This window comes from Amblyomma mixtum, chromosome 3 (genome assembly GCF_055824585.1).
Source record: "Amblyomma mixtum isolate Tamu chromosome 3, ASM5582458v1, whole genome shotgun sequence".
NCBI classification, from domain to species: domain Eukaryota; kingdom Metazoa; phylum Arthropoda; class Arachnida; order Ixodida; family Ixodidae; genus Amblyomma; species Amblyomma mixtum.
Window position 1 is genome coordinate 392,686,929 of NC_143014.1, and position 11,163 is coordinate 392,698,091.

Sequence of the window (11,163 nt, forward strand, 5' to 3'; positions counted from 1 at the left end):
GTAGAGAAATGCTCAGAACATAACCGACCCCTATTTTAGCCTTCATTGATTTGAGAAAGCATTTGACTCAGTGGAAACTTCATTTGTCATGCAGGCATTGCACAATAAGGGTGTAGAAGAGAGTTATGTGCAAATATTGAAAGATACCTATAAAGAATGAGCCGCTACCATAGTCATCCATAGAGTCAGCAGTAAAATTCCGTTAAGGAAGGATGTCAGCAGGGAGACCCGATCTCGCCAATGCTATTCACCGCCTGTTTACAGGAGGTATTCCGAGGACTGAATTGGGAACAGTTGGGGGATAAGAGGTAATGGAGAATACCTAAGGAATCAGCGATTCGCTGATGGCATGGTCTTGCCAAGTGACTCAGTACATGAACTGCTGCAAAGCATGTAGACAGGCAGAGCAGAACGATGGATCTAAAACTTTACATGCAGAAAACCTAAGTAATGCTGAACAGTATAGCCACGGACGCTTGATGCAAAGCGCAAAGCGAGGTGCGGCCAGCCACGTCGCGCCGCCGACAATGGGTGAGCATGTCCTGGCGGAGTTTACAGTCGCGGCCGCTGTTTTCGGTGGGGGCGCCACTGTTCGGGGACAGGTCGCCCGGTTTCCCGGGAGTGGACTCCCGAAGCGCTCCTTGCTTCGTCGTGTTCGAGCGCGTTTGCCTCGTGTAAAACCGCGTTTGCCTTCCATATTCAATGCAAAATAAAAACCACTACTACTACTACTCACGTTCGTCATGTCTGCCGTGCTTTCTCTGGATTTTCTGCTGTGCGCGTGAGTGAGCACGTTTGCCTCGCGTCTGCAGTGCTGGATTTGTACTTTTGGTGTGAGCGTGAATGAGTGTTTGCCTCGTGTCTGGCGTGCACGCTTTGGGCTTTTCGCGCATGCATGTGTGGAGGTCTGTGACGTGTATGGGGCACGATGCCGCGCAGCTGGTGTGTGCCACTGTCCGTCACAAACTCCAGAAAACAGCCAACTGTGAGATATCACGAGTTTCCCTCCGAACTACAGCGTCGAGAAGCGTGACTGAAAATATCGCTCGCCAAGGACTGCCAGGGAAACGAAGCAAGTGGGTGCCAGGCGACAGGTCTCTGGAATGTTCCTTGCATTTTACAGAGAAGGTTGTTGAATGTGCATTTTACCAGTGAGTGCCCGGACGTGCGCCCACCGGGGGGTGTGGTGTGCATCAGGGTGGAGGCTGCACGCACATACGCACGCGCACACACGGAAACGCCCCCCTCCCCTCCCCCCACGCACATAGTGCGGTTTTTGTTTTTTTGTTTTTTTTTTGGGGGGGGGAGGAGGCTATACTGCTGACGCAGTAAAAAGAACTACTAAAAGGGTATCCATACTGCGAGTTGGATTCGTACCAGTGGCGACGCAACAGAAAAGCTCCGTTTAGAGATGCCTTAGGCTACTCGGCCATCTCCGAGGCTTCTTGTTATCTTTGTTGCATGGAATATTAGAAACCTTTTTGACCCTCCTCGAGCCTCGCTTGATCTCGTCGAATTCAGAGATCTGGGTATAAGTCCTACGCTACGATGACTCCCTTACTCGGCCCGCACATCAAAATTCCGGAACCAGTCAGGAAGTTGAACTTGCGGAGCATGTTTCTCCTACTGTAAAGAGCACTGTTCTCTGAACATTCTCCTCGTTGAACGCAGCAGTTCTGCGTGTTCATCCATCATGCGGGTTTTCCACACGCTAAGTGGTCCTTTAAACACGAAGAGTTCGCATCGAATTCCGGAGTCTTTCATCGCAGACACATATGTTAAAGTGAAGAGCATGATCTCAATGTCTTTTTTAAGAGACCTCTGAAATATGTCCCCCCCACAAAAACACAGCATCACGACAAAAAAGAAACACATTTTGTTCCTCAATATTTCTCGTTGCGAGCACAGGCAGCAGTTCGCTGACCACGGCACAAACGCATCCTTGGCGCGAAGGTACGGTCTAAGGCGTAAGGTCTATGTTTGAAGCGTGAAAAAGGTTTTCCCAGCCGTTTGACACTACTTTCAAGCCCATTTATAACGAACCTGACAGTCACGCGAATTCCGTTCGTTATATCCGATGTTTGTTGTAAGTTGACTCTCCGCTTAACAGCCAAAAACACTAAAACCACTCTGGTGTTTATTTCTTATAAAACGGTCTTATGTGCACCTGCTTGTGCAAAGTCGAACCTGCAGCGGCTCTTTCTAGGCTATCTAGGGCGGCCATTTAATCCTCCTCAAAACCTTTGCTGCCAACTATCAAATTTAGGGACGGGGTATAACAAATCGTGCTTGAAGTGATCACGGCTGCTGGTGGCACGTTGGCCACGTAAATAAGATACCTGGCTGTACGGGGGGGCTCGTAGTTGGTGTTCAACATCTTCGTCAGAGCACGCGCTTCTGCGATTTTGTGGTCTGCAGGAACGTAGTTATCCGAGGAAACATCTGTCCAGCTATGGGTCAACAAAGCGTTTTCACAAATCTACATGCGTCTGGTCGCGTGTGTTTCGAGCTTCTTCTTTCGTTCGTGGGCTCATGCAGCGACGAAAGTAGCGCAGCGCTGCTGGCACAGACTGCATCAGTTGCACTGCCCGCTCAATGACGCTGGCTGCTCTTGGTAGCAGTACAAAGGATGGAGCGGACTGAGCAGGCTATGCATACCCCGTGACAAGCATGGCTAGCAAGGCTTTCAAAATTCTCAAATTGCTGCTATTAGTTGATCCACAGCCATGGTCAGTAGTTTCGCTTACGACGATGTCCCTTTCTCACGCGCACCGCGCTCCGTCCACCTGGGATGCTTTGGCCAGCCGGCGAACACGCAGGCAATTATTGCCCTCGTAGGCCATCGACGCGGGCTTGGCCGGCGGTTATTTACTGTTTCAGTAGAATATCGTTACCTTGTTTACGTTACCGTTTACAGCGTTACCAGGCACCGCACTTTCCGGTTAGCGCTAGTGCCGCCTATTATTGCATTTTTGGGTGGACGTATTCTTTCCCGGGCGGTGTCGTGAAGGTTGAGAGGCGCTCTCTTATCTCCGCGCTTACTTGAAGCACAACCTCTTCAACTCCGGGGACAGTTTACGGTGCCTTCTCGTTCGCTTTAACCGAAGTGTGCGGCCAAATTTTTTGGTTTGATCTTCAACGAATTGCCATTGCTCTTATGCATATTTTGACGGTAGCACCGTCCCCGTTCGTAATAAGCAAGCGTTCGTTATGTCTGCGTCCGTTATAAGTAGGCTCGACTACATCCGCTGAATTCGATTTAGTACACTGGCATCAAAAAGGCTAGGTAAGGCTGCAGATATATGGGTAAAGGAAGTAATGACCGATCACAACCTTTGTCATTTGCCTTGTGGAGAGGTCGTAAAGGTATTCTAAGGAAAAGTGAATAGTGAGAAAAACCGAATGCATCAGCATAAAGTTCTCTCAAGACCATGTCCAGAAAAGAAAGACCAGCCTTTAGTCTCCTATTTAGCACAGCGGCCAGAAAGGGGTTGTTTTGTAGTTCTGAAAATAAATGCCCCGAAACAAGTTGGCGGTCAAATGGTGAACGGCTGATTCACCAGAATCTAGCGAGGGCCCAAAAATCTGTAGACGCACAGGCTCCCTTTGATAGCGCCCCAGAAAAAGTTAAAAAAATTCTATGTAGCGCAAGCATACCTTCTTCCAAGCAGAATGCTGCATTTGCAAGAATGATGCAACGCAACTTCTGAATGAAGATGTTACCAATTTGCGTTCGTGCAGAAAAGAAGCGTTCTCAACCCATTCAAGCGTGTTCTTTTATCATACTGTTTTTATCAGGACGGACAAAAGAGGTTGACGTCCCCATAATAGGCTAAAGTTGTAATTTTTCACTGCACTAGCGAGAAACCACGATTAGCTGCTTTTTTGAATGTGCTGAGCAATAGATGCTCAAGATATATAACGTGAGTCACAAAGGTGATATCGAAGAGGTGATTTAAATAAAATAAGTTTGGTAAGTTCTGGATAGGGAGAGCCAGTGCTCCCAAGAGGCTCTCGTTCGGTGGGGGATGGGCGGTTGAAGGGTTCTCGAATATTCTCCTACCATGTAGGAAAGGAGGGAGGGGGGGGGGGGGGGGGGTGAGTGGCTAGTCTGTTTCGGGGTGACGGAAAGGTGTCTGTCTGCATACTGGTGCCGCTACATGACAACTTCGTTTCTCAATAGTGCGCGGGAACGTATAGGCCGCGTGCGGCGCTCATGTCGGCGCCCGCGTAGCTGCACTGCTTACAAGAAATTCCTGACTGACTAGAGCTTCAGGGTTGCCAATTACTCGCGCGACGGAGTCTCAGAAACCGCTCAAGCTGGAAGGTTTTGCAGATGCAAAATCTAGCGGCTTTTCACCTTATACCTGATCCGACGGATTATAGCGTGTAGAGCCGAAAGACATTTTTTTCGAGTTCATTTCATTTTCCGGCTCTTGCCGTGAATTCGTCTTTTGTCGCGGGAAATAAATAAATATGGTAAATAGAGAACATCTCAAATTAAACAAATTTTCGCATTTTTCGTTCTATATATCGATGGGCCAGAAGAAAGTAACCAGCATAACAAGGTTAATTAAAACCATCTATGTTCTAATTTTTTTTGTCCTGAACCCGTTTGAACCGGTTCAGTACGGTCCGAACCGGTTCTGACCAGAACGGAATGCCGCTCTGGAGCTGAACCCGGAACTGAACCCGAAAGTTGTGAACCCGAACCTGAACCGAACCCGAAAAAAAGTGACGTCATGGTTGTTATGCACAGCTCCGCTCCCCCCCTCAATGGCGCGCCGGTTGCTAAGGCGGGGAGGAAGTTGTGCTTTTACTTTCTCCTTCCAAAGCTCCCGCTCCACTGCTACCATTACTTTCGCAGTTTAAAGGGTGTCCACTGCTGGTTACAACGGGCGACGGCGACGGTAACGCCGACGGCGACGGCGACGCCGCGAAACGCAGAAACGGAAGTGGCGGCTAAAGCGAGCCAATAGCAGCGCAGAAAACCCGCTCTTTCTTTTTGGCCGCCTCTGCCTGCCGCCACCAACATGGCCGCCATGGCCGACGAGCTACGCAGTGATTTTGGCATGGAAATGTTATTGTGAAAATAAACGCTTGATCAGACTTGAAATGTAGTTTTTTTTTTGAAGAACACGGCCAAATCTTGGATCGGAATGCTTGCGTTTCCTTCCTGAAGCGAAAGTGTCGAAGAAAACCGCAGCCGATGTTATCCGCAGCCGAGCGGGCGTCGAGAGGTACGGGACGGCATGCGTTAGGGCACGCAAATTCTAATAGATACGTACGCACACGTGGTAAAATTGGTACAATGGTGTCGAAGTGAACACTTTCGCGTTTTTAACATAAGGGTCAGCGTCGTCGCTGCTCTCACAGACCTCCTTGCTCAGTGGTGTTTGCCACTTGTTGATCACATTCGCTTTCGCGTCGAGGGATACGCGGCGGCGCGCCGCCCCTTCTACGCTCCGTGTATCTGCAGCCGGGCGTCGCGTCGCAGCGACGTTTTCTGCCGCGCGAATATCGTAGAAAAAAAATGGCCTGGCTTAGCTTATAGTTAAGCCTAGGATGCGAAGCATACCGCCGGCGTAGGCTGCGCGTCCGCAAGCGAGCGCACGAATTGAGCCCCAACTTTCACAGCTGTTGTGACGTCAGCGCCCCTAGCGGAAGGAGCGGGAGTTAGGCCGCCGGCGGAGGCTGCGCTTCCGCAAGCGAGCGCACGAGTTGAGCCAATGCCACCTAGAACTAGTCCAGAGGGCGCTGGGTGAGCCCCAGCTTTCACAGCGGTTGTGACGTCATATCACGTGGTGCGCCGATGTAGGTCAAGTGGTAGCTACGCAGCCGCGCGCGGTGCAGCAAGGAAGAGCTCGGTTGTGCGGCTAGTATGCTTCGCATAAAAACGTCGCATGTATCTCGGGCTTAAGAGCTGCGCTCTAAAACGATGTTTTCATCATCAGGTTTATTGCTTGGTTTGAATAGTCTCCAACCAGTACAACTGGCATACACATAATACTGACGCGTATGCAGGCAGACTGCTAATGAATTGAACAAAATCACCGAGACTGCCCGAAGGTAGGCATAAGAAGTGGCGATTATTGACCCAGAACATTTGAGAGTCAGCGATTCATGATGGTCGGTTATTTGTGAGAATTCTGGAATAACATCATACTGCAGCTGGTTATTTAAATAGAGTAAAATTCCACCACCGCTCTGGTCCTTTCGGTAAACACATTAAGACTGGTAACCATTGATGTTAACCGTACCATGTATACTTGAGGACCACGTCTCCGTAAAAGCAAGCATGTAAAACCTATGGTCCAGTGAATCTATAGCTGTAACGATGTCAAATTGTTTTTTCTTCGAACATCTAATGTTGACATGAAAAATGGACACACTGTCATTAGGGTTAAAAGAAGGTTTGCGCAGGATTGAGCAGAAGGACACGCTATCGTAATACACGTCGTCGCGAAGGCAAGCCATCAGCGTCCAAAGGGAACAGATGGAACATTTTGAAAAGGAGCAGCAGCTCATGCTACGAGGGGGTACCCAAAAGAAACCGGAATAATTTTTTGAATCGGCACAGCTTCTGTGGTACCGCGTTTTGCCGCTAGGAGCGCATAGAACGAACATTCCAGAGTTAGTAAGCCGAGTGCCGTCGTCGAAGGAGGTCAGACTAGTTTAGGCAGAGTTTTAGAGTGACGACTGTTTTGTGTGAGTGTCGTTTTTGCAATGGCTGATTTTCGTGAACAGCGTGCGCCGGTGAAATTCTGATTTTTTCTCGGAAAAAGTGGAACGGAAACTCCTGAAATATTCAGAAAGACGTTCAAGGACGATGCTATGGGGACAACTCAAGTGTTCCTGAATTAAATCCTGAATCAAGCAACAGCCATGCCAATGGAAAACTTCAAATTCACCTCGCCTCAAGAAAGCTCGTCAGGTGAAACCAAACCTCAAAACAATGCTGATTTGTTTTTTCGACTTGAGAGGAGTCGTCCATTCAGAATTTGTTCCACAGGGTCAGACAGTTAACCAGGCTTTCTGTTTGGATGTTTTGAAAAGATTGGGCAACAGTGTTTGATGGAAGCGGCCTGATTTGTGGCAGACGGGTGACTGGTTGTTCCACCATGGCAATGCCCCTGCTCACACAGCCCTGTCTCTACGAGAAATTCGGACCAAAGATGGCATGACCTCTGTTCCTCAACCTTCATACTCACCCGACCTTGCCACGTGCTACTTTCTTTGTTTCGTAGAATGAAAAGACAGGTGAATGGAAAGCGTTTCGCTGATGTTGCTGAGGTGAAGAAAAAAACGACGGAGGGACTGTCAAGCATCACAAAAGATGAATTTAAAAAATGTTTTGAAAAATGGAATGAAAGATTCGACAAACGTATCATTTTAAGTGGAGAGTACTTTGAAGGATATTGAAGGTCTGTGCTTAAAATGTGAACAAATAAGTTCAAACAAAAATAAGTCCGGTTTCTTTTGGGTACCCCCTCGTATCAGATCAAGGCCCTCGTCGCACTGAATGCGGATGACCCGTGCGCCTGACGCCTTGCGCACTAACAGCTTGCCGCCCCTTTGCCAAGCGCAGTGGTAGCCTTTTTATTTTGCTCTATCCTTCATAGCCGACCAAAGTCTTATTTTCTGCATTAAGATTGTCCATAAAGAACACTTCGGAATTACTGTCCTGCAGAACACCCCTATTTGACATCCAGGAGTCTCGCATGACATGTGAGACGAAGCAAGCAAGCACTACGGGTTTTTAACAGCGATGTTCTTTAAGCCGGAGATTGTTCCGTTAGTCGTGCCACGGCCGCTTGATGGGAAGCGCAAAGCGAGGCGCGGCCAGCCACCTCGCGCCACCGTCAATGGGCGAACGCGTCCTCGCGGTGTTTACAGTTGCGACCGCTCTTTTCGGTGAGGGCGCCACTGTTCGGGGACAAGTCTGCCGGTTTCCCGGGAGTGGACCCCCAAGCCCTCCTTGTTTCTTCGTGTCCGAGCGCGTTTGCCTCATGTTCCTGGTGTCTGCAGTGCTTTCTTTTGATTTTCTGGTGTGCGTGTGGGTGAGCACGTTTGCCTCGCGTCTGCAGTGCTGGATTTGGACTTTTTATGCTCGCGTGAATCATTCTTAGCCTGGTGCTAGCCGTGCACGCATTCGGCTTTTTGTGCACGTGTGTGTAGAGGTCACTGACGTGTACGGGGCACGATGCCGCGCATTTGCTGTGTACCACTGTGCGTCACAAACTCCAGAAAGCACACAACTGTGAGATATCACGAGTTTCCTTCCGAACTACAGCGTCGAGAAGCGTGGCTGAAAATATCGCTCGCCAAAGACTGTCAGGGAAAGGCAAGTGGGAGCCAAGCGACAGGTCTCTGGTATGTCCCTTGCATTTTTCTGTAGAGAATGGCTACAGAAAGGAAGGTCAAGGAAGGTTCTTCGTCTGTGAATGGTTCCTTCCTTTTTTGTATGACTGTGCAATGAAACTATCAAGCTGCTGGTTGAAGTACTTTGTTTTTTTCGGCTGCAGTTGCGCCTATAAAGTTCCACAGCTTCAGCTGTATTGATTTTCCTTCTTTTTTTTATAAATTGCAATGACTTATATAAGAGCCAATATTCGACGTAACACGAAGCGGAAATCTACTGCTTGTGACCAGCTGTGTGCGTCCATCTCATTCACCCTCTACCTGGGGTCGAGAGAAGTGAATAAAAATCAGGAGACCACTTTGACGACCTAAAGTGCGCAGAGGCGAAAGCCTTTACCGCACCTGTCGCTGCCCTCTGCTTGGCAACTGTTGAAGATCGTTTGGCGACTCTTGAACGCTGCCGTTCGGCATCGCGAACGCGTTTCGTAGCGGGCGACATTGAAGCGCGCGCGGGTGACATCCTTCTGCAATCAAAGTTCAGAGAGCAACTGAAAGAGCTCTAGGTGGTACGATCATTGCGCAATCATCTTGTGATGTCATTGCGTATGCGCCGTTGTTATACCGCCTTAGGATTGCACATGGGGGAACTGCGCATGCTCAGCGTGCGCGTTTACTGGGTATCATTAGCTAATTATAATTACTGTCTGTACATCTACTACTACCCCATTAACTATCATTACTAACTTACCATTAACCATTCTTACTATGCCCAGAACTGTGTTCAGAAATAACCTACATGCCCGAGTTAAGCGACCATTCGTTGCTCAATTTTTCTGTGAAAATTACTATACAAAAAACTTCGAGTCACACTAAAATAATACGCATGTATCACCGCGCTGACTTCAACAAAATTAATAATGAACTAGGTTCTTACCTGGCCACTTTTTTCGACGAATTCGACTCGCGATCAGTGAACGCAAACTGGCTTTTATTCAGGAACCAAGTTTTAGATCTCACCAGCCGCTTCATACCTACTCGCGTAATATGTTATCACCTGCATGCGCCATGGTATAACACGCATCTTAAGCGCTTGTCTAACCGTAAGAAACGCTTTTTCCGATCAGCTAAAAAATCACGCACCGAACATCATTGGTACCGTTATCGCTCTGCAGCTTACACTTACAATTCTGCGGTAAAGAACGCTAAAGCAAATTACTTGAATAGCACTCTGCCGAGTATGTTGCTCAATAACCCAAGAAAATTTTGGAGCGTCATTAACCCTTCTGAAACATCTAGAATAATACTAACGAATTCAAGTGACGAACCTATATCAGATACTGACTGTGCAAATGTACTGAATGATGTGTTTCCGAGCTTTTTTTCAAGTGGTGTAACTACGGATTTCCCCCAACTGGATCATAACAACTTCCTCCCAATGTATCCTGTGGTCATTCATACTGATGGTATAGTTAAAATAATTGACAACCTTAAGATATCCTCCAGTGCTGGTGTTGATTGCATTACTACAAAGTTCCTGAAAAGTACGAAAATGTATTCATCGCTCGCCTTAACTAAAATATTTCAGCAATCATTGGAGAAAGGTGAACTACCGGCTGATTGGAAGATTGGGAAGGTGGTCCCTGTGTATAAATCTGGTAATAAACACTCCCCTCTTAACTACCGGCCCATATCTATTACCAGCATCCGATGTAAAATCTTAGAGCACATACTCTTTTCACATATTGTCACTTTCCTTGAATCAAACTCGATTTTTCATCCTTCTCAGCACGGCTTTAGAAAGTCCTATTCATGCGAAACACAGCTACTCTTATTCACACACAAACTTCACACAAGTTTAAACCGTCACTCGATCGCCGACTGCATCTTCCTAGATTTCGCGAAGGCATTTGATAAGGTTTCCCATCATCTTTTGTTACTAAACCTGCGCATGGTAGGTTTAGACACTAACATTTTAAAATGGCTCGAACTTTTCCTTACTCACCGAAAGCAATTTGTTTCCGTCAATAATGTTAATTCCGCCGTTCACCCTGTTCTTTCCGGGGTTCCCCAAGGCACCGTCTTGGGTCCCCTGCTTTTTCTTATATTCATCAACGACTTACCCAGCAATCCTTCTTCTTCTGTACATCATTTTTCCGATGACTGCGTCCTCTTTCGGGAAATAACAAATGATAACGACAAGCACATGATTCAATCTGACCTTAACACTATCTCAACATGGTGCAAAACTTGGAATATGACTTTGAATGCTGAAAAGTGCAAACTTATGCGCATTTCTCGTGTTAATAGTGATCTTCCCGTATATACTCTTAATGGTGTGCTACTTGATTCAGTTAAAAAATATAAGTACCTCGGAATTCATATTACGTCTAACCTTATCTGGCATGCGCACATTGAGCACATCACTAACAAAGCTAATTCCATGCTGGGATATCTGAGACGTAACTTTCACGCAGCGCCAACTAACATCAAACTTCTACTCTATACCACACTCGTACGTTCACAACTAGAATATGCGTCATCAGTCTGGGACCCTGGTGTTAAGAGTTTGATCGACCAACTGGAAATGGTACAACACAAATCAGCGCGTTTTATTCTCTCTGACTTCCGGCGTACGCCAAGCGTAACGGCTATGAAAACTACATTGGGCATAACTTCACTTGCATCACGACGCAAAATTGCACGCTTGTGTCTTTTTCACAAAGTATTTCATCATGAGTCCATTCGCTGCGAGTTACTTCTTCCCCCTTCATATATTTCACGCCGCACAGATCACATACATAA